The sequence below is a fragment of the Grampus griseus genome (genome assembly GCF_964374135.1).
Source record: "Grampus griseus genome assembly, chromosome: 8".
In the NCBI taxonomy this organism is placed as follows: domain Eukaryota; kingdom Metazoa; phylum Chordata; class Mammalia; order Artiodactyla; family Delphinidae; genus Grampus; species Grampus griseus.
The window spans coordinates 9854557-9875969 of record NC_139002.1 but is presented as its reverse complement, the minus strand read 5'-3'; the positions used below and the strand labels follow the sequence as shown (position 1 = coordinate 9875969).

Below are 21413 nucleotides of genomic sequence, written 5' to 3'. Positions count from 1 at the left end.
GCAAAAGTTCAATAATCTATACACTAAGATTTGTGCACTTTACTACATGAAAGTTAGACTACAAATTTTTTTACAGGTTTCTGTTTTCTTTCATTACCTACATTGTACTGCCTACCCAATATACCAAACCACTCCTAAATTCTAGGTCCCCTGAATTCAAGGATCTATTCAGTCTCATCTAAAGTACAGTCCTTCTCTGTATACTTATTCCTTTCATTGAAGCAACATTGAACAGAATCAAAGGGCAAAACTAAACATTTATCCAAACTTCCCTTATTTCCTAATAGAAGAACTTTCCTAAGGAAAAATTGATAAGTAAAGATATTTCCCTAGCACTTCACTTGTCATTGTTCTCAAAGAAATTTTACCACTAATGGTGAGTTTAGACCAAAGATTTTCTCTTTTGATTTTTGATATACAGCTATATTTTCCATTACATAATACTGTGTATTTATAAACTTATCCTGAGTTCAACATCCCTTTCCCATATGCCTCATTATTAGAATGTCCTGGAAATGGGCAGTGCCTGGAAATTCAATAGCAATTGCCCCTACTAATAAGCAATAGCTTGGTGCTGCCCTGATAACTAAATGTGAACCCACAACCATCTGTTTGCTCTGTTACATCCTCCAGACCAGTGTCATCCAATAGAAATAGAATGCAAGCCACCTATATGATTGGAAACTTTCCGGTAGATACGTTAAAAAACTAAACAGATAAATTCATTTTAATTATATATTTTATTTAACATAATAGATCGAAAGTGTGATTTCAGTATGTAATCATTATAAAAAGTTATCAAGGAGCTTATTTACATTAGTTTTCATCTTAATTCTTCAAAGATCCAGTGTGTATTTTACACTTACATTGCACACTTACACTATGTTTCAATTCGGATGATCACATTTCAAGGGCTTGATACCATGTATGGCTAGTGACTACTGTATTGGATAGTTCAGCTCCCAATTACCTGGGCCACAGCCAAGGTAACCCTTGAAATGAAACTCCAAATTCTGACTCATTAGTCTTGAAATAATATATACCTCCACCCCATATCTTTATAGCCCATAAAATTATATTTCTCTCACCTGGAAGTTCTAATTCACTAAACTATGTCCCTAGGGCTCCATCCACCAGGCCAAAGGTCACCATACTTGCATCTGTCTGAAACCTAACATACTTCCCACTTACACACTACAAAATCCATCAGAACTGATCTTGTCATTTTGCCAAGACCAACTCAACAAAAATTTTCACCTACTCTCTTAAAAAATGTGATATATCAAAATTATCCTGTAAAAAGTAGCATGAAATTACTGTGAATATATTCATAAATTCAATGTGCTAGGTCAACAAACATGTGAAAGAGAATCTTCCAAGAAAGACATGAGGCAAGAAAACATGGCATAAGGGAAAACAAACTGGATTGGGGTTCAAGCTGGGATTTCAGTCCCAGCTTTGGCACCAGGTAGTCTTATGTTCTTGGGCAACATACAAACGTTTCTCAGTCTCCAAAGTGTGATGTATTATATAAAGGCACTGGATTAAATGATTCCTAAGTCCCGTTCAGTAGTACCAACTATTTTTGTAAAATAAAGAAGAAAGAGTTGGGAAATGAGGATGAAGGAGGATAAATCTACTTGGGAAAGAGTTAAAATCTCCTCTACATATAGCATAGAAAGGAAGCACTGGAGCTTGGAGTCCACACCAAATAATAACAACAACAATAGTAATAGTAATAATAATAATAAACACTCCAGTAAAAAATTCTTGGCTCCTGTTTCTCAATTTCTAATATTTCTTCAAGAGAAGGTTATTCTGCCCAAGGTTTTCTTCAGGGCAAATTATCCTTATTCCTCAGGCTATAGATTAATGCGTTGAACATGGGCACAACAATGGTATAGAATAGGGAGGACACTTTCCCCTGGTCAAGAGGTGAAATAGAAGGTGATTTGAGGTACGTAAAAGCTCCTGACCCAAAGAAAAGAGAAACTGCAGTTATGTGGGAACTGCAAGTACTGAAGGCTTTGGACCTTCCCTCAGTGGAGCTAATGTGGAAAATGCTGGAAAAAATGAAAACCATAAGAGAGAAAAATGGCAACAAAAGGCACCCCAATGCCAATAGTCACAGCAATAAAGACAACTAGTACGTTTATGTAAGAGCTATTGCAGGAGAGCTCAAGGAAGGGAATGATGTCACACATACAGTGATTGACAAGGTTGTCAGCACAAAAGGTCAGAAATACCATATTTCCTATATGAGCCACAGCCCCAAAAACCCCCATCCCATAGACCGCCAGCAAAAGGAATAAACACACCTGAGGAGACATAGTGACCATGTACACCAGTGGTTTACAGATGGCAACATAGCGGTCATATGCCATTGCTGACAGGATGAAGGATTCAGAAAAGACAAAAAAAAAAACAAAAGAAAAAGAGCTGAGTCATACACCTTGCATAGGAAATGATGTTCTTCTTTGGGACAAAACTTGTCAGCATTTTGGGGATGATGGCAGTAGAGAAACTAAAATCTGTGAAGGACAAGTTGAAGAGGAAAAAATACATGTGAATATGAAGGTGAGAATTCAGTCCAATCAAAGTTATCAATCCCAGGTTCCCACTAACTATGGTGACCATGTAGAAACCTAGAAACAAGAAGAAGAGCGGATCTGGAGTCTTGGCTGGTTTGTTAAGCCTGCGAGGATAAACTCTGTCACAGAGAAGATGTTATCTGCAGCCATTCTCCTCTAGGAGAATCTGTGAGGGAAAACGAAGAGTTGTTCAGAAAAAAAGAGGGAGAAAAAAAAACCCTTCTTGAGGGCTTCCCTGGTGGCGCAGTGGTTGAGAGTCCACCTGCCGATGCAGGGGACGCGGGTTCGTGCCCTGGTCCGGGAGGATCCCACATGCCGCGGAACGGCTGGGCCCGTGAGCCATGGCCGCTGAGCCTGCGCGTCCGGAGCCTGTGCTCCACAACGGGAGAGGCCACAGCAGTGAGAGGCCCGCGTACCGCAAAAAAAAAAAACAAACAACAACAAAAAAACCAACCCTTCTTGAGAATGGCATTTGAACAGAGAGATTTTTGAACTTCAGGAAGATGGCATTTCATCATACCTGTGTCTCTTTTCAGGGTCCCCAAGTACCTTGAACCCTCCTAGTAACCTGTGGGTGAAATTTACCTCCAGAGTAAGGGTCCCTTCTGTGCACTTCCTCCATGCTACAGCCCTTGGTCAAGTATGTAAGCCCTTCTCTAGGGTGACTCTTGAGACGTGGAAGCCACTCAACCGTGCCTAGACCTTCCACCTTGGGGCCAGAACTCAGCAGAGCAAGAAGATGAGGCTGTGTGCCCAGGGTCTTTGGCTGGAATGGCCATGGAATTATTATGTGACAATAATAATGGAGTCGTAATGTAAAGTTATTAATTAACTTTAAGAAAAAGAAAAGGAACACTTACTGAGCACTAACTATGGGATAGGCATTGATCTAAATGCTGTGTGTCATTGTGATTATCCCCATATGACAGATGAGGACACTGGGTTTAAGTGACTTGCACAAGTCCCAGTGCTTCTAAGTTGCAGCAGAAGGTGAACTCAGGTGGTCTGGCTCAGAGTTTGAGCTTGTAACCGCGCTGCCACAGCACAGACCAGGTCAGGCAGGCACTCGCCCTCCTTCTGTTTGGAGTCACAGTGCTGTGCTCTACTGGCTCTCATCCATCTCCTTCATGGAGACTCAAATGCCCTGGTGAAAAGAAGGTGAAAACTTGGAGCTCAGAGTCCTCTGCTTCTGCTTCTCTACTTTAAGGATAAAAACCTCTAGTTTATCTTGATTCTCTTGCTGAGCAGAAGAACAAGATCTCTGATTGTGGCTTTGCCCCAAGCCTCTGTCCAGCTTCCAGGGATGAAACAGCATCCTTTCCTAATGCACAGGAGACGATAAAGAGTTTTATTCCGGATTAGAGATCTCAGTTGACCTAGTTACAAGAGACTCCCTCAGGATCACTGCTTCAGAGACCACCTTCCCTAAGGAAGAAGAAATGTTTATTTACACCTTTGATAATGCTTGACACGGCTTTTAATGGCCTAGTCCTTTACAGAGTTTACATTTTTAAAGTACATGTAAGGGCAAAGTGATGTGGGAAAAATAATTCTTGCTACTTTGTTTTGAGCACTTACTGTGTACCAAGCACTGTATCTGACCCAGGACCCTCATACGAAGGATCCAAAGCAATACACAAATAATTTCATCTCATTAATTCCTCACAACAACCTGTTAATAGGCTAGACCTGTTAATCCTCACTTTAAAAGGAGACACGCACACAGCTTGTAGGTTCCAGAATCTTAAGTCAGACTCTGGTCTGTCCAACTCCAAACTTCATAGGGGCCAGGGACGTTGCTGGGCTTCTTTTTTTTTTTTTTTTTTTTGCGGTACGCGGGCCTCTCACTGCTGCGGCCTCTCCCGTTGCGGAGCACAGGCTCCGGACGCGCAGGCTCAGCGGCCATGGCTCACGGGCCCAGCCGCTCCGCGGCATGTGGGATCCTCCCGGAGCGGGGCACGAACCCGTGTCCCCTGCATCGGCAGGCATACTCCCAACCGCTGCGCCACCAGGGAAGCCCTGGGCTTCTTAAAGATACTTAATGTGTGTTACTGATGGCACCCGGTTTGTCTCTAGACATCAGTCGTGGCTACTGTAAATTGCACACGTTCTCAAATAGTTCTCAGGAAGGAACTTCATTCAAATAGGGACTAAAGAGGCAACTTGTACTCTGCACCTCTTACCAGGGGCTTTTATGTATTAAGGACGACAGATTTCATAGCCAAGAAATAAATTTTGATGTGGGGAAATTTGAGGTTTGGTGTGCTGGTGGATTAGAGAGGGTTTTGGTCCTGGGTTAATGGCAGAAGTCCTCCTACAAAGGTTATGAAATCAAAATATAAAGGCAGAAGTCTGTCTCCTTCAAGCAAGTCTAACTAAAATCACTGCACTCAGGCCTGTGTATGTTTATGAGTTTGTGTACATATATCAGTGATTACCTACTTACCCTCAGCTAAGACTCCGCAGTGATGGTGCCTCATCTTTTTGATATACATTTAGAATTTTCCATGTCCCAAAGTAACCCTAATGAATCTCGGTCCCACTGCACAAAAGTTAAAAATTAAGAAAGATAATTCATTAAAATGAAATTAAAATAGGCTCTCCTTGAGTTCCAAGTACAAAGAAGACTTTCGGGGGTTCTCAGAAAGCTCTTAGGGGATTTTGTTACTTCAGAGACAGTTGCTAGGGCAACCCCATTTCCAAATGCATCTTAAGCAGGGTTTCTCTAAAGCCATGTTACCTGATGCCTTGCTCCAGTACAAGCAGAAAGCAAAAGCAAAAGCAAAAAAATTAAAAAAATAACCTGTTTTGTTTTTCTATTTGTATAGTACTGTCACCTTTCCAAAACTTGAATCTCTGAGAAATGACTTTCTTCTATTTATTTCTAACTTAAATTATATATTATACATAAAACATTACAGGGCATGTGAAGATTTACATATGATAAAATGTCTTTGCGAATACGTCTCATGCATGTGCATTAGCTGTCAGACTTCTGGTAGTCCATCGGAGTTGTACAAGTATGGTCCCAAACCAATCCCTACCTATCATAGGATTCCCAGTTTCGATAAGAAGCACAAACCTGACCAGAGAGAAAAGATGGCATCTGAGAGGGCTTCATGTGAAATAGTCTCCATTAGCTCCTGAGAAAGTAGATAGAATTAAATTCATCTTTCAGTAGTCATATGGGCCTGTATAATAGTTAATGTTAAATTGTTTTTAATAAATGTATTTGACAACGTAATATGTGAGGTTCAAGGATGCAAGAAAACATGATGCGTGCCAGAAGGAAGCTTACAGTCTAATAGTGCCATCACCCTTATAAGCTCTTCTTCCTATGTCTGTCCCTTGGTATTTTACATTTCCCAGGGTTCAGTTCTTAACCTTTCATACTGTTTTGTTTTCTTAAATTCTCTGTGAGCTCATTTGTTTCATGGCTTCAACAGTCCCTCCATGTAAATGGCTCTCAAATTTGTGTCTTTAGTTTTCAATTCTCTTAAGTTCCTTTCCTGTGTATCCAGACTTTTTCTGGATATTTCCAAGAGGCCGTCCTGTGGTCATCCCTGAACTCACTGAGAACAAGGATGAACACATTTTCCTTTCTCCAAAAGTAGCTGTCTTTTCAACCGCTCCATTATTTATCTGGGTATCACCAATGGTTAGGAAGTAGAAAGTAGAATTCATAAGGCTAGATTCTAAGTCCTGGTTTTCTAGGACAGTCCCAATTTGTGCTTATTGTCCCAGAAAAATTAGTAGTTTTCTTCCACTCTGAAATATATCCTAGTTGAATGAGAAGTAATCAGAGCATGAATTTTGGAATCTGGTAGACCTCAGCACAAACCCTGGTTCTACTACCTAGTAGCTATGTGATCTTGAGAAATTTGTTTAGCCTTTCTATGAGTTTCCAAATTTTTATCTTAAAATTAGTAAAATAACCACTCAAAGTGTTGTTTTTTTTGTTTTTTGTTTTTGCGGTACGCGGGCCTCTCACTGTTGTGGCCTCTCCCGTTGCGGAGCACAGGCTCCGGACGCGCAGGCTCAGGGGCCATGGCTCAAGGGCCCAGCCGCTCCACGGCATGTGGGATCCTCCCGGACTGGGGCATGAACCCGTGTGCCCTGCATCGGCAGGCGGACTCTCAACCACTGCGCCACCAGGGAAGCCCCTCTTTTAGAAGTTTTAAAGTCTTTGCTTTTACTCGTAGATCTATTATCTATTTTAAGTTAAAACTTTTAATATAAAAGTTTTAATATAAAAAATTTTAAACATATACGAAGTAAAGAGACTAGTTTGCTAAACATCCATGTACCCAACACCCAACTCAACAGTCCTCAACATTTCTTACTTCATTTATCATCTCTATCTCCACCAATCAAGTATAAAATGTTCTAGCCGTTGTATCATCAAATGTTTTTTGTTTCCTCCCTTCCTTCTGGGACTCTAATTACACCATTGTTAGACCACTGGATATTCTGCAGTTTATTGAGTTTGTTCATTTTCCCCTGTGAGGTTTATTTTAATAGTTTCTATTTCTCTATCATTGATCTTTTAGCTTCAATGTCTAGTTTGCTATTAAGTTCATTCAGTAAATCTCTATTTCATATTTTTTATCTCTAAAAGTACTATTTCATTCTTTTTTGTATCTTCCATTTTTCTTTTCATTATATTCACATTTTCTTTTAAATCCTTGAATAACTTAATAATAGCTGTTTTAAAATTTTTGTCCTAATTTCATCAGATGTGATGTTTCTATTTATATGTATTTTCTCCTGCTTTTCTTACACACTTTCCTGCTTATCTGAATGTCTAGTAATTTTGATAGGATGCTGTACATTGTTGGCTCTCTTAATTGTTTTTTGTTTCTTTAAAATATTTTAAAGTTTGTTTTGGCAGCCAGTTAAACTACTCATAGATTGTCTTGGTGTTTTTGAGGTTTATTTAAGTTTTGTTAGTACATATGAAGTATAGCTTTTATTCTAGAACTAATTTAGCCCTAATGTTAAGACATAAACCTTGGCTCTCTAGGGAATGCTACAGGTGTTCCAGGAGATCTCCTCACTGGCTGGATGGAACACAAACATCACACAGTCCTGTATAAGCTCTGATAATTATTTAACTTAACTTTCCAAAGATTTGGACTTTGCCCAGCTTCGTCGAGTTTTATGTTAGAAATGCATAGCTTATGCATTTGTCAAAGCTTAGACAAAGACACAAGGACCCATATACAAATTCCTGGAGTTCTTTCTCTGTGGCTTCAATATACTTTACTACCCATTCCACCTACTTCAGCCTCCCAAAACTCTAGTCTGCTTCTTCTCAACTCACAAAACAATGCTGTGCTGTGTTGGCATATATCTTCTTTGGGCTATGATATGGAAAGTCTCTCCTGACAGAGTCAGGGTGAATATAGGACTCACCTCATATGTTCCTCTTCTGTCTTAGATCATAATTCAGCATCACCTCTTGTCCAGTGTCTAAAAACAATTATTTTATATACTTTGTCCAGTTTTTAAATATTTACAGTGGATGGCCTATGGAAAGAACACAATTCAGTCCATAGCACATGCCCACAATGAATGAATCCTATTACATTCTATCAAAATGAGCTAAAACACATTTTTAAATGATACAAGGTATGAAAGAGTAACAAAACTCAGAATTAGAAAAAGTCAATAATTACACAATAACTCAGGAAATTACTAGAAATAAAAGAAAAAATGATTTAGGAAATTAAACTGAATTAGAAATAATAGAAGAGCAACTAAACACAACACATAATACTTCAAGAAATTAGAAGGTGAGAAAAATAGATGAAAAGAAGAGGAAAAAATAAATTAAGAGAATGAATGGGAAGTAACAGATGCAGAGCTCTGTAAGGCAAAGAAGATCTTATCTGTGGTGATTAGGAGCCACAATGGAGAAAACCAAAGCAAGGGAACAGAACAAATAATAAAAAATATAATTCAAGAAATTTTTCCCAGTTAAATATACATATATATATATATATATTTGATATATTGAAAAGGAACAGCACACCTAAGAAAATTGTTGAAGAGTGAATATGGAAACATATCCTAGTAAAATTATTAAGAACCATGTAATACAAATTTTTGAGTACTTTTTTCAAAAGACCTAGAAACAATAACCCAGAAGCAATGAACCCTTATAGCACCTAATCTTTGGCCTTCAAATGCCATTTCAGCACTAAAAGTAACCAAGTTTCTTGGAGAAATTGTTAATTCCTGGTCTGAAGAGAGAAATGTATGAGAGGAGCTTAGAACATCTTGTCCTATCAGATAGTAATTAATATTAGAGGCTAATAGCACTGTGTCCAAAAGACTAAAGAGACAAACTGAAGAGAATACCACAGGCCAAAGGTAAAAAAATTTGAGCAACAAAAGGATAATAATTGCAATGGACTGGAAAACATAAAACATGATTAAATTAGTGAGAGTATGAAGATACTAAAGAAAAATAACTAATCATCTTTGGAGGATAATAAGAAACCAAATTATTATTTTGAAAATTAGAAAATGAAGGTGATGTGTTTTTATCTGAACTGTGCTGGTGGACACACAAATCGATGCATGTGATAAAATTGTATTGAAGTAAATGGACACACACACAAATGAGTATAAATAACACTGGAGAAATCTGAGTAAGATCAGTGGATTATCTATGGCAACATGCAATATCCTGCATGTGATTGTACTATAATTTTGCAAAATGTTACCATTGGGGAAACTGCATAAAGGGTACACAGGATCTCTCTGTCTTATTTCTTGTACCTCCATGTGAATCTACAATTAACTCAAAAGAAAAAGTTTAATTTAAAATCTGCATTAGCAACGTTTTCACAGATGATATATTACTGAATGCATTCTTGAGAAGTACATATTCTTATAAACATATTTCCCTTATGAATGAGAATATATGGGTGAAGCGTTCTCATAAGTCTACCATCTTGTGCCCCTCAACCTCCTGTCATTCTTTACTGTCAGTCTACAGGTAGAGGAGCAGGGTGACAAATTTAGCTACCGTTATTACTATTATAGGAATCAAATGAGACAGTGTATTTGAAAGTACTTACATTAAAAGCAGGTAACAAAATGTTTTTTAAAAAAATACATATATGCTCATACACATGTAAATACATATATGCATTGAAAAAATCTAAAATGACACTCATGATGACTGTCTCCAAGGAGCAAGAAAATGGTATTTTATTTTTGCTTATTTGTATTTCTGATTTTCTATAGTGCGCTTATACTGCCTTGGTAAATTTTTTGCATGCAACCGAAATTGGCAATAAAATCTATCCTCTATGTCCAAAAATTCAATAAATTAAGTTTACTGAACAATAATAAAGTGCTACACATAAAATAACCTACAGCAGAGCAGCATAGTTTTGTGAAAACAAAACAGACTGGTGGTCAGAAGTCCTAGGTTTTAGACCCAATTCTGTGTCTTGCTAGTTTTATGACTTTGGGTAATTTAACTTTTAAAGCTTCAGTTTTCTAGAGAAGAGGAAAATAATATAGCATTCCTCATTTTTTTTTTTTTTTTGCGGTACATGGGCCTCTCAATGCTGTGGCCTCTCCCGTTGCGGAGCACAGGCTCCGGACACGCAGGCTCAGCGGCCGTGGCTCACGGGCCCAGCCGCTCCACGGCATGTGGGATCTTCCCGGACCGGAGCACGAACCCGTGTCCCCTGCATCGGCAGGCAGACTCCCAACCACTGCGCCAGCAGGGAAGCCCGCTTACAGTTTTTTGAATGACTAGAGAAGGTGTGAGGATGCCCCTGAAGTGACTTCACAATAGATATGACCTACTGCTCAAGAAGCTCCAGTTGCCACTGTGACCATTGCCACCACAAAGAATGCCCCTCATACTCACAAAGTTGGTAAACAATAACTGAACCCTGGGATTGAGCATCACCTGGAAACTTGTTAGAGATGCAAACTTAGGGCTCCTGCTCCACACCTACAGAATTACTAGGTGGGCCCAGCAATGTCTGTTGTAACTGGCCTCCTGGGGATTCTGATGTGCAGTAAGGAATGAGAGCCACCTCTCTCCCACCCTTCAAACCTCACACAGGAGCATTTAATTAGTGGGAACGAATTCACATCCATGGCTCTAGCTACAAGGGAAACTGGAATATGTAATTTTTAGCTTTTTAACCTAACCAGAAGGAGGGTAGAACAGATACTGAAAGAACCATTCTCAACTGTCTACCTATTATTTCCTGACCTTTTTCCAGCAAGAGATAAGATCTCTACCACTACAGATCCCCTCTAATTAGAAGAAGATGCAGGAAAATATGTTTGTTTTCCAAAGGTGAGAATCTATAAAGCCAAATAAACTGGTGAGTTTGATTCTATCAAAAATTAGCAGTTTCGTTCAGCAGAGGACTCCACGGAAAGAGTAAATAGCAATATAACAAATTGGAAGACGATATCTAACTAGCATATATTAGAAACTTCAACATCAACAGAAAGAATGGGCAAAGTATACAGAACAATTGACAGAAGAGAAAGCCTGAAGTGCCTCTGAGCAGATGAAGAGATGCTCAACCCAATGACTAATCAGAGAAGTGCAAATAAAACAACAAGGTATCTCTTGACATCCACCACTGGGTAAGGAATAGGTAAATTGAAGTGGAAACTTTGCAACAGTTCGAAGCAAAAGATTAACTATAGGCCATATAGCCTAGAGCTATGGTGCTATATGAGCAAAGTAAGAAAGATAACGAGACATAAAACTTAATGTTACTTATGTATGTTTAACTTACATGCACACAAACCAGAAAAAAAACACAGAGAGAAAACATAATTCATAAAATACACATTAAGCAGGTTAGAATGGTTACCCAGAGAGATAAGATGCATGGAAAGAGGGAATGGGAAAAAGGAAAACAAATAAAAATTCCTTCTCCTGGGCCCACCCCCAGCTGCGTAGCAGTCAACTCTCCCAAGAGGCCCTGGATCAGAGCTCCCACTGAACTGCTGGGTAGGGGGACAGGCCAGCCCACCCTTAATATCGTGTGGCCTAAGGAAAGACTTTCTAAATATTTAGAAGTTAAAAATAGCATTCACGGGCTTCCCTGGTGGCGCAGTGGTTGGGAGTCCGCCTGCCAATGCAGGGGACACGGGTTCGTGCCCCGGTCCGGGAAGATCCCACATGCCGCGGAGCAGCTGGGCCCGTGAGCCATGGCCGCTGAGCCTGCGCGTCCGGAGCCTGTGCTCTGTCTGCAACGGGAGAGGCCACAGCAGCGAGAGGCCCGCGTACCGGGGCCTTTTTTTAAAGGCATCTTCACACTCAATATCTATCAATGCTCACAATCTTGTGAGATCATCTATAGACCGTTTACAGATAAAAGAAATGGGGCTAAGTCACTTGTCCAAAGTGTGGGATAAACAAAGAACACCAAATGAGAACAAGCAAAGTCTATCTATCCAGAGCTTGCTCTAGCGAGGCATCCAGCCACCATCACTGCTTTTGGCAGACGTAAGCAGAAAGGGAGTGGGAAAGCTTACTAGTGAAGAAAGGGGAAGGCTTCGCGTGTGCTCTGATTGGAGGTTGTTGGCACGGGGAAGATGGAGGGGAGCTAACTATAAGCAGGGCATCCTTTGTGATTGGTTTGGGAGCATATTTGGCTTTTCCTGATTGGCCCCAAGTTGGAAGCAGGGGTTAAAAAAAAAAAAATAGGGAAGCTGGCAGGCAGTGAGCAAGTCCTGTTCATTCTGGGCTGATTAGTGCAGACACTGTGGTTTGGCTTCCTGGGCTGGTTGCTGCTGGGGTTTTGAGTAGGAGTTCTATTTTTACGCATGGTCTAGCCTTCGTGTGTTTGTATATTCAGTTTCTCAAAAGTCACACAGTGAAAACCTGGTACTATCATCATTGGTCTTTTGACTGCAGCTTTGAAAGTTCATGCCCTTTCCACTTCTGTTCCCTGCTCTGCATTCCAGAGCTTTTCAGAAATCCAGTGTTGTTTAAACCACTTGGAAAAAGTCCAGGGTGTGGGTGGGGAAGGGTAGCCTTAGGCATCAGTAAATGCAGAGCAGTTTTGGCATGCGAACCACAGCCCTTCATTGGGAAAAAGAATAAATGAAGGTGTAACAATCCCAGAGAGAGCCTTGGGGCTCCATTCTCATTCCAAACCACGAAATGAGGGCCTCCGTCTGATACAGTTAAGCAATTTCCACACCAATTACTTAGGGTCCCTAGCCCCATAGGACCCCTTTCCCCATCACCATACTGAAAACTTCTCATTTGCAAGACTTTGGCACAAAGAAAGGGGGCTCCACCAGCTCAGGGACGGCTCAGAGTAGGCAGCCTGGCACCAGTCCCAGCTAAAGCTGGATCCTTCTCCAGCTAAGATGGGCTCAAAGCCAACAAGGCCAAGCCTCCCTCTAATTACCAGGGGCCTGGTCAGGTATTTAGAGAAGCATCTCCTGCTTCTAGTATAGATAACTGCTCAGAGCCATCTGCCTAAAGTGATTGGGTCCTCACCCTGCCTATCCTGGGGTCTCCCCATGCTCAGGAGTATCTTGTTGTACACACAGCTGCAGAGCACATGCTCTTGGAAGCCCTGGTGCCTGACACAGAGTCACATTCATAGCTGTGGGTTTCCCGCTGCCGTTAGTGCCCCTCGCCCAGGGTTCCCCTCCACTGTGTTGCTTTCACTACAAGGTGCAGCAGAGGGTCTCCACCACCTTATTCTTCTCTTTGCATGGGATCTAAAATAAGGCAGCTCCAAGTGTGAATCATATGCTGACCAAGTTTCATTATTGGAACTGGCCTGAAAGAAATGAAACAAGCAGATGAAGGATGTGTGTTCTCAGTTCGGACTTTGAGAAGTAGACAAGTCCAAATATGGTAAGGATAATGAGAGGCCTGTGCCACAGGAGCTGGGGTACAGAAACGTCTGTGGGACCCCCAAAGCTGACAGTGATTAAACAATATCTCATAAGACGTTTGCTGTAGATGTGTTCCATGCTTATTTCACTTTTGTCATCCCCTGGCCTTTAGGACAGTCATGCTGGAACGCTCTGGCCTTGTCTCCAGATGCATCACAGGGCAGCAAGGTCACAGTCATTTGTTCAGTGTTGAGGGGAAGCAGAAGCCTTGTGAGGGCTGCAGGCTGGTGGGTGGACATCAAATTGGGACCCAAGGAAAGGAACAGGGAAGTCTCCAGGACAGAGTCTGGGCCACTGCGTCCAATCACCTCTCCCCACCCTGAGAATCAAGCTCACTCCCAAATTTGTACATTCTGGGTTTATTTTTGGAAAAATGGCTTTTCTCCCTTTCTTCCTTCTCCTACAGAAGATTCACCAAGTCCACAGCAGTGACCAAGAAGCACACGAAAGAGCAAATATTTCTGGTTATCAAGATAATTCTTGGGACTTCCCTGGTGGCGCAGTGGTTAAGAATCCACCTGCCAATGCAGGGGACAAGGATTCGATCCCTGGCCCGGGAAGATCCCACATGCCGCGGAGCAACTAAGCCCATGTGCCACAACTACTGAAGCCCGCGCGCCTGGAGCCTGTGCTCCACAACAAGAGAAGCCACAGCAATGAGAAGCCTGCGCACCACAACGAAGAGTAGCCCCTGCTCACCGCAACTAAAGAAAGCCCGCGTGCAGCAACGAAGACCCAACGCAGCCAAAATAAATGAATAAATGTTCCTTAAAAAAAAAAGGATAATTCTTAAAGTATCCATTCATTAAATTGAAAAATATTTATTGAAACAGTCCTTTCTGGTTATATAATCAGAAGAAGAAAACCTTCTGTCACTAGAGACATAAAAATAGTGGATAAACAATATTAAAACGACCTTTTACTACATGGTATGGTTTGTGGGAAAGTATCAGAAGTTGCTGTGAAGGCAAAAGAAGAATTAAGAAAACGTAAATGAAGCTGGAGCCAGTGTTGACCTGAGGGTGTGTGCCGGTCCTCAGAGGCTGAGAGCCTAGATTTTCACACGTGAGGGGCAGGAGATGAAGCCCGGGCCCAAGCAGAGGGAAAGTGGGGTTTGAGGCATGTCACCTCCCCACCACCCTTATAAATGCATGCTCAAAGAAAGTGAGGCCTGAGTGAATGAATAGAAAAAAAATGCCCCACCCGGAGAGATGGTGAGAATGCAGGCTGGTCTCAGCCTTGGCTCTGGACGGAGCAGGGGCAAAAAGGAAAACCCTCTCCCCTAATAATCTTTAACCACACCTGCAATCACATGTGTATGGAACTGGATTTATTATAAAGAGGTCCGAGGTGTTATTATAATGAATTAGAAGTGTGATAAGTGCTCCAAGGGGAAGTACGGAGTTGGAGGAAAACACAAAACGGGGGAAATGAACTGAGTTCCCAAGGTCAGGGATAACCTCTCTGAGGAAGTGAAATCCAGAGACCTGAAGCATAGGAGGTGGAGGTGCTGTTTGGCTTCCAGGATCCCCCTTCTCCGTCTGGAAATCCGCCCTTGTTTGAGTCTTAGTTGAAATCTCCCTACGTGGTGGCTAGTAAGGCTAGACCCTTGTTCCTCAGGCCTCTAAAATGTACAGAGGGGTGCTCAGCCTTGGCCAGTCAGATGCCCCCACTCAGGACTTTACTTCTTTACTACAAAGAAGCAAGGAGGATTTTGAGTCCATTATGGACAGACAAAGCCGACTCGCTCTTGCAACCAGCTGTGTTACGTCGTGTATCAGGTGGCGCCAGTGGTAACGGCCAGTGGCCAGTGCTCCTTAGAGCAGTACGCTCCTTACCTGTGGCCTTAGCTGTGATTCTAGCCACGTGGCTTCCCCTGGATCCTAATTATTTCCCAAACCTGCTTCCCTAGGCTTCTCTGTGATTCTGCAGTTTACCCCATATCTTTCCAAGAAATTTATTTCCTGCTGAAGTTAGTGAGGAAGATTGTTCTTCTCAGCCAGGAACCATCACTGGCTATAACAGAAGCCAGCAAGATGGGGCACTGGTGGGGAGGGAGTGGGAGGAAGGCACCGCAGGCTGGGGAGCAGTGTTCTCATTCCCCACATGGGTCGTGGGCCCCTGCACCATCTTCCCAGCAAAGTGGGAACAGCCCTTCCCTCTTCCTTCCATATAACACTCATGTATTTAAACTTGTTTTCCCCTTCCAGGCTCTTTTTGTTGGTGTTATTAAGGGGTGGAAATGTACAAATGGACCAGATTCCAGATTATTATTCTTCCAGAGAGTAACATCCTTGGAGAATAGGGAAGGGGAAATCTGTAGGCCATTTGTCTCACAAGAGCTACATTTTAAAAAGATAAACCAAACATTAATGCTCTAAAGCCAGCAAAGCAACTATAAACATGTTTGTTTGCATATATATATATGCTATATGTATAGTGTATATATATATGTATAGATATAGTATATATATATATATATGTATATGTCAGCTCAAATTTTACTGGGAAGCATCTTAAAATAATTTAATACATCGCCAAAATTCTTTCCAAAATCACATAAAGCTAATGACATCATTATTGTTTAAATGTTTAACATGTGGCATAGTTAGCATTTATTTTAAACACTCACTGTTGTCGTAGAGGCCTGTGTTTCATGTGACACACACATGCACACACAGATACTCACACTCACACACCCCCTTTGTTGTCTGTTGAGGTGCCTTATGTAATCAATACAAGGAGAAGCTCATGGCCCATTTTTATAAAATTTATTTTATGGTTCTGTTTTTAAATGATTATAGCTTATAATATATGGTATGACAGATACTTGGCCATACCTTTATTTTACACTCAGTCTTCACTCAGAAACCATGTCCTAGTCATTCACATCATTGCTATGGAAATACACAATCAGGTTTATGGTGTGCTGAGAACTCACCGCTCTGAGTCCTGAATGATAAGTAGGTGACCAGCAGAGGATGGGGGAGGGATCCAGGCAGAGAAAACAAAATGAAAAAAGACATGGAGATACAGAAAGCTCTAGCGTATTTAATGAAAGGTAGGTGACATGGTGGCTACATCACCGAGTCTACTGAAGAGTGAAATAGCAGAGCTTTGGGGAAGAGTGGTGTGGTCGCTGATTGTATGTGCCAGCTTGGCCGTACATTCTGGGTGCAGGTATGGATTCATTACTGTCTTTACACGGATATCAGTATGGTTAAAGGAGGTGTGTATGGATGCCTGGTTGACAAAGGGTAGACTGTGAAGGTTAATTTTCTGTGTCAGCTTGGCTAGGCTAGGGGTCCAGTTGTTTGTTCAACCACTAGCCTAGATGTTGCTGTGAATGGATTTTGGAGGTGGGATTAACATCATGACCAGCTGACTTTAAGTAGAGCAGCTTATTCTCCATAACGTGAGTAGGCCTGATTGAAACAACTGAAGGCCTTAAAAGCAAAGAAGTTTCCCAGAAAGGAAGGAATTTTGCCCCAAGACTGTAACATAGAATCCTGCCTGAGTTTTCAGCCTGCCTGCCTGCCTGATGCGTTTGAAATTCAAAACAAGCATCAACTCTTACCTGAGTTTCCAAGATGCCAGCTTGCCTGACACATTTCGGACGTGCCAGTCCCCCCACAACTACATGAGCCAGTTGCTTAAAACAAACCTCTCTACAGATATATAGTGTGGGGGGAGGGGAGCAGAGAGGCGTCTCCCTGCCAATCTTAATCTTAGCTTCCCTGTGTCCTATCCTTCCCTGCCCTGTGCCGCTGGGACAGGCAAGTACACCTGACCTGACCAGATGAGGGTTTAGTGCACAGGCTCCTTGGAGAAGAGAAAATCTGTGTGTCTGGTGAGGCAGGGAGAATAAGGAGTCCTAGTCATGGGTGAATGAGGCAGAGGAGCTAGAAGAGTAAAGGCAAGAAGAAATACTTGAACTTAGGAAGGAATCATTCTCCTGCTTCCTGGTGCTCCTTCCATACAAAATAGGACCACAATCGGATTTAGTTCCCAGGGAGGGGGCTAGTAGGAGGTAAGGTTGGAGTCCAGGTCAAGGAAATTGAGCGCTTGCCCAGAAAATCAAGACAATATCCCTCAGAGTCCTGTAGAAAACGGCAGCACTCAAACTGGATGGTTTACCTTAGACTACAGTGCCAAGAGATCTCTGAAGTACATGAATGCTGAAGGGCGGGGGGTGGCAGATGAATAGGAGACAAGAAGGACGAAGAGAAAGTGACCAGGATTGAGTAGAGTCTGCAGGTACTGAAACTTTGGACAAGTTCTCATCAAAGATGATGCCAAAAAAAAAAAAAAAAAAAAAGAATGATGACTAAGGTGATGAAGTGAATGAAAACATGAGATAATGATGCTGAGACTGGGAACCACGAAGTTAATGCCCATGACAGGAAATCCACCAGCTGTGACATAGGTGCTAACTCAGGAAAGCTGGAGGAGGGAGCTGCACGGCACACCTCTGAAAGCTGTTGCTCTTGTGATCACAGACATGTTCAGTCCACATCTCCTGGTCAAGTCATGGCTCTAGAAAACACGGCAACATCGGAACCAAGCATGAGCAGGAAGGAATCCTTCGAGAACATAGCCTCAATAGTGACCCCAGGCCACTAGTATCAAAGCCCAGGGACCACCAATGACAAAGAAATGAATAAAACACCTAAGCCCTGTTATCATTTTGGGTGAACTGAAAGATGAATAGAAGAGATCTATGAAGGGGAAGCTAAAGGATAAGAAAAAAGAAGAACGTGGGGAGTTGAGTGACTCGACAGAGTGGTGAAGCCCTGGCATCCCTAAGATCAGGAAGAAGTGAATGGCGGCAGCTCTGGTCTGTGTGTGAACTCAGCAGGGATCTGTAATCACGGCTGAGCCACCCTCTTCTGGGTAGTGATCTCTAGGTTTAGAAAAGAAGAACCTTATTAGAGGTAGTACCAGTTCCTTACCTCCAGAATGAGAATTTCTTTCTCCATATCAAGAGAATGGCTAATCTTCATGCAAAGGAAGAGGAGCGAGGTAGCAATGGCTGTCTCTTCTTGCCCCCTTCCACACTTAAGTGTGCCCTTCCCCTATAAATTCATCTGCAGGTGTGAAGTGTCTATAGGTCCTCATCCCCTGCCACCCCACCCAGGGCATATCACCAGTCCAGGCTGGGCTGCCCTAGACTGTGCACCAGAATCCAGTCCACACAGCATCTCAGAGAGATTCAGTAGTTGTCTAGGCTACTCAGATCTTGGTCTTGAACCAGGTCCAAAGACTGAGACCCAGGATGAGACCTAGAGACATCACAATTTCTCCTCTCACCCAGATCAAACAAGGGGAGGGGACAAAGCCAAACCAAAATCCAAATCCAAAACATTCCAGTGCACAACTGTAGGTTAAGACAGACTTGAAGAGACAAGGGATGAGGCCACTCTCCCACTGGTGTCATCATAGAGGGTCCTGTAGTCCCTTCTCTCGGGCTCCTGGAAGGGAAAAGACTCAGATAAGGGAGAGGGGGAAAGTCCTGAACCTAGATCCTTCTTTTCTGTGTTATGCTAGGAAAAGAAAAGCCTAGTCCCTTTGTTTCTACATTATCCTGGCAGGAATTCTGAACTAAAGACCATGATTTCTGATTAAGTCTGTGCCCGAGGCTCCTTGCCAAATAAAGGAGGGAAGCATCATATGTCCATGTCACTGTGGCCATAGGATGGTATTTTTTAAAGAGTTTTATTTCACATGTAAATGTATCAGAGGTCTAAGTAGTAATCAAGAGGTAGCTCCCTTTTTCCCAGAGAAAACAAGAAATTGTGGCCTTCGAGTTTACACATGAAGGACGCTTTAACCACTACCATGCACAACTTCACTTCAACCCTGGCACTGTTTACCCCAGAACAATGGAGGGAGGGGCCTACGCTGTCCCCCTCCCCCATTTGGCCCTGGGGCCCAGGGTTGCTGCTAGTGGGAATCTGTACACTAGATCTACAAAGATGACCAAAATTCAGTAACACAATTTGTGAAACTGGAAATTAGGGCTTTTGTAGTGTCTACATGACAAATTCTAGTGCTTGCTTTTAATTTACTTTTGAAAATAAATATGCATATATATTATATATAAATATTTGAATGCTATGTATGAATGTATATATATTCCATTAAATAAATTATAGGTGTATATACGTGTATATAAATATGTATATATACATTATATATGTGTATATATACATATATTCATATATATGCATATATGAGTGTATATATATGTATGTACATTTCCATTTTGAAAAGTAGAAGGCAGTGTTTAAAAGTCAGCAAAGGTGGTCTGCATCTTCATTCCTGCTTTACCCCTAGGTTCTTCATGACATTTTTTTCTTAAATTCCATATATATGTGTTAGCATACGGTATTTGTCTTTTTCTTTCTGACTTACTTCACTCTGTATGACAGACTCTAGGTCTATCCACCTCATTACAAATAGCTCAATTTCGTTTCTTTTTATGACTGAGTAATATTCCATTGTATATATGTGCCACCTAGAGAACGGACTTGAGGTTATGGGGAGGGGGAAGGGTGAGCTGTGACAGGGCGAGGGAGAGTCATGGGCATATACACACTAACAAACGCAGTAAGGTAGATAGCTAGTGGGAAGCAGCCGCATGGCGCAGGGATATTGGCTCGGTGCTTTGTGACAGCCTGGAGGGGTGGGATGGGGAGGGTGGGAGGGAGGGAGACGCAACAGGGAAGACATATGGGAACATATGTTTATGTATGACTGATTCACTTTGTTATAAAGCAGAAACTAACACACCATTGTAAAGCAATTATACCCCAATAAAGATGTTAAAAAAAAAAAAAAAAAAAAAAAAAAAAAGTCAGCAAAGGCCTAAACATCTTCAATGTCAGTTCAGAGGATGACTCCTACTGCCACCTGGTGGCAACATACCTAAAATTAAGAATCCAAAAAGGTGCTCAGGATCATCTTCTAGCTCAGGAAACACCTGGTCATTACACAGCAAGTTCTAAAACACAGAGAATGCCCAGATTTTGATTTATACGTACATCTGTATAGGAGTTGCGGTGGGTATGAGGAGAGAGATGGGCAAGGAATGGTATAACATTTAGAAATGAACACCAACCCTTCAAGGTAGACAGGAAGGCATGCATCACTATTTTTAAATTTTTTACAATTAAAGCAAAAGAGAGAGAAAGGGCATTGGTAGGAATATTTTTAAGGTAGTAAAGGTATGCTTATGTCTGTACACTGAAGAAAAGAATTAGTAGAGAAAAGAATATTGAAGGTACAAGGAAGAAAATGGAACTTTGAGGATTTGCAATACCTGAGGGGATGGGGGAAGGAGTGGGACCAGGAGCATTTGACCAAATTCAGTACTCACTCATTATTATAAATACTAAATGAAATAGAAATTGATAGTTTGTAAGATGAATTGAGAACATTTTTTTAAACGTATTTATTTAATTTATTTATTTTTGGCTGCATTGGGTCTTCGTTGCTGCGTGCGGGCTTTCTCTAGTTGTGGTGAGCGGGGGCTACTCTTCGTTGCAGTGCGCAGGCTTATTGCGGTGGCTTCTCTTGTTGCGGAGCATGGGCTCTAGGCGCACAGGCTTCAGTAGTTGTGGCACGCAGGCTCAGTAGTTATGGCTTGTGGGCTCTAGAGCGCAGGCTCAGTAGTTGTGGCGCACGGGCTTAGTTGCTCCGTGGCATGTGGGATCTTCCCGGACCAGGGCTCGAACCCACGTCCCCTGCACTGGCAGGAAGATTCTTAACCACTGCACCACCAGGGAAGTCCCAAGAACATTCTTAATGTAAAAATGTTCATTGTCCTTATGAGCTGAATTTTGTCCCCTTTCAAAATTTATATATTGAAGGCGTAACCCTCAGTATCTCAGGATGTGACAGTAT

General features: G+C 41.9%; 1 pseudogene across 1 annotated transcript; it reads right to left on the bottom strand.

The window, feature by feature from the left end:
- Positions 1-1802: 1802 nt before the first annotated feature.
- LOC309826704 (olfactory receptor 8B8-like) lies at positions 1803-2741 on the bottom strand (annotated as a pseudogene). The gene has a single exon. The product of its transcript is annotated as an olfactory receptor 8B8-like (transcript).
- Between the last annotated feature and the right edge of the window lie 18672 nt (positions 2742-21413).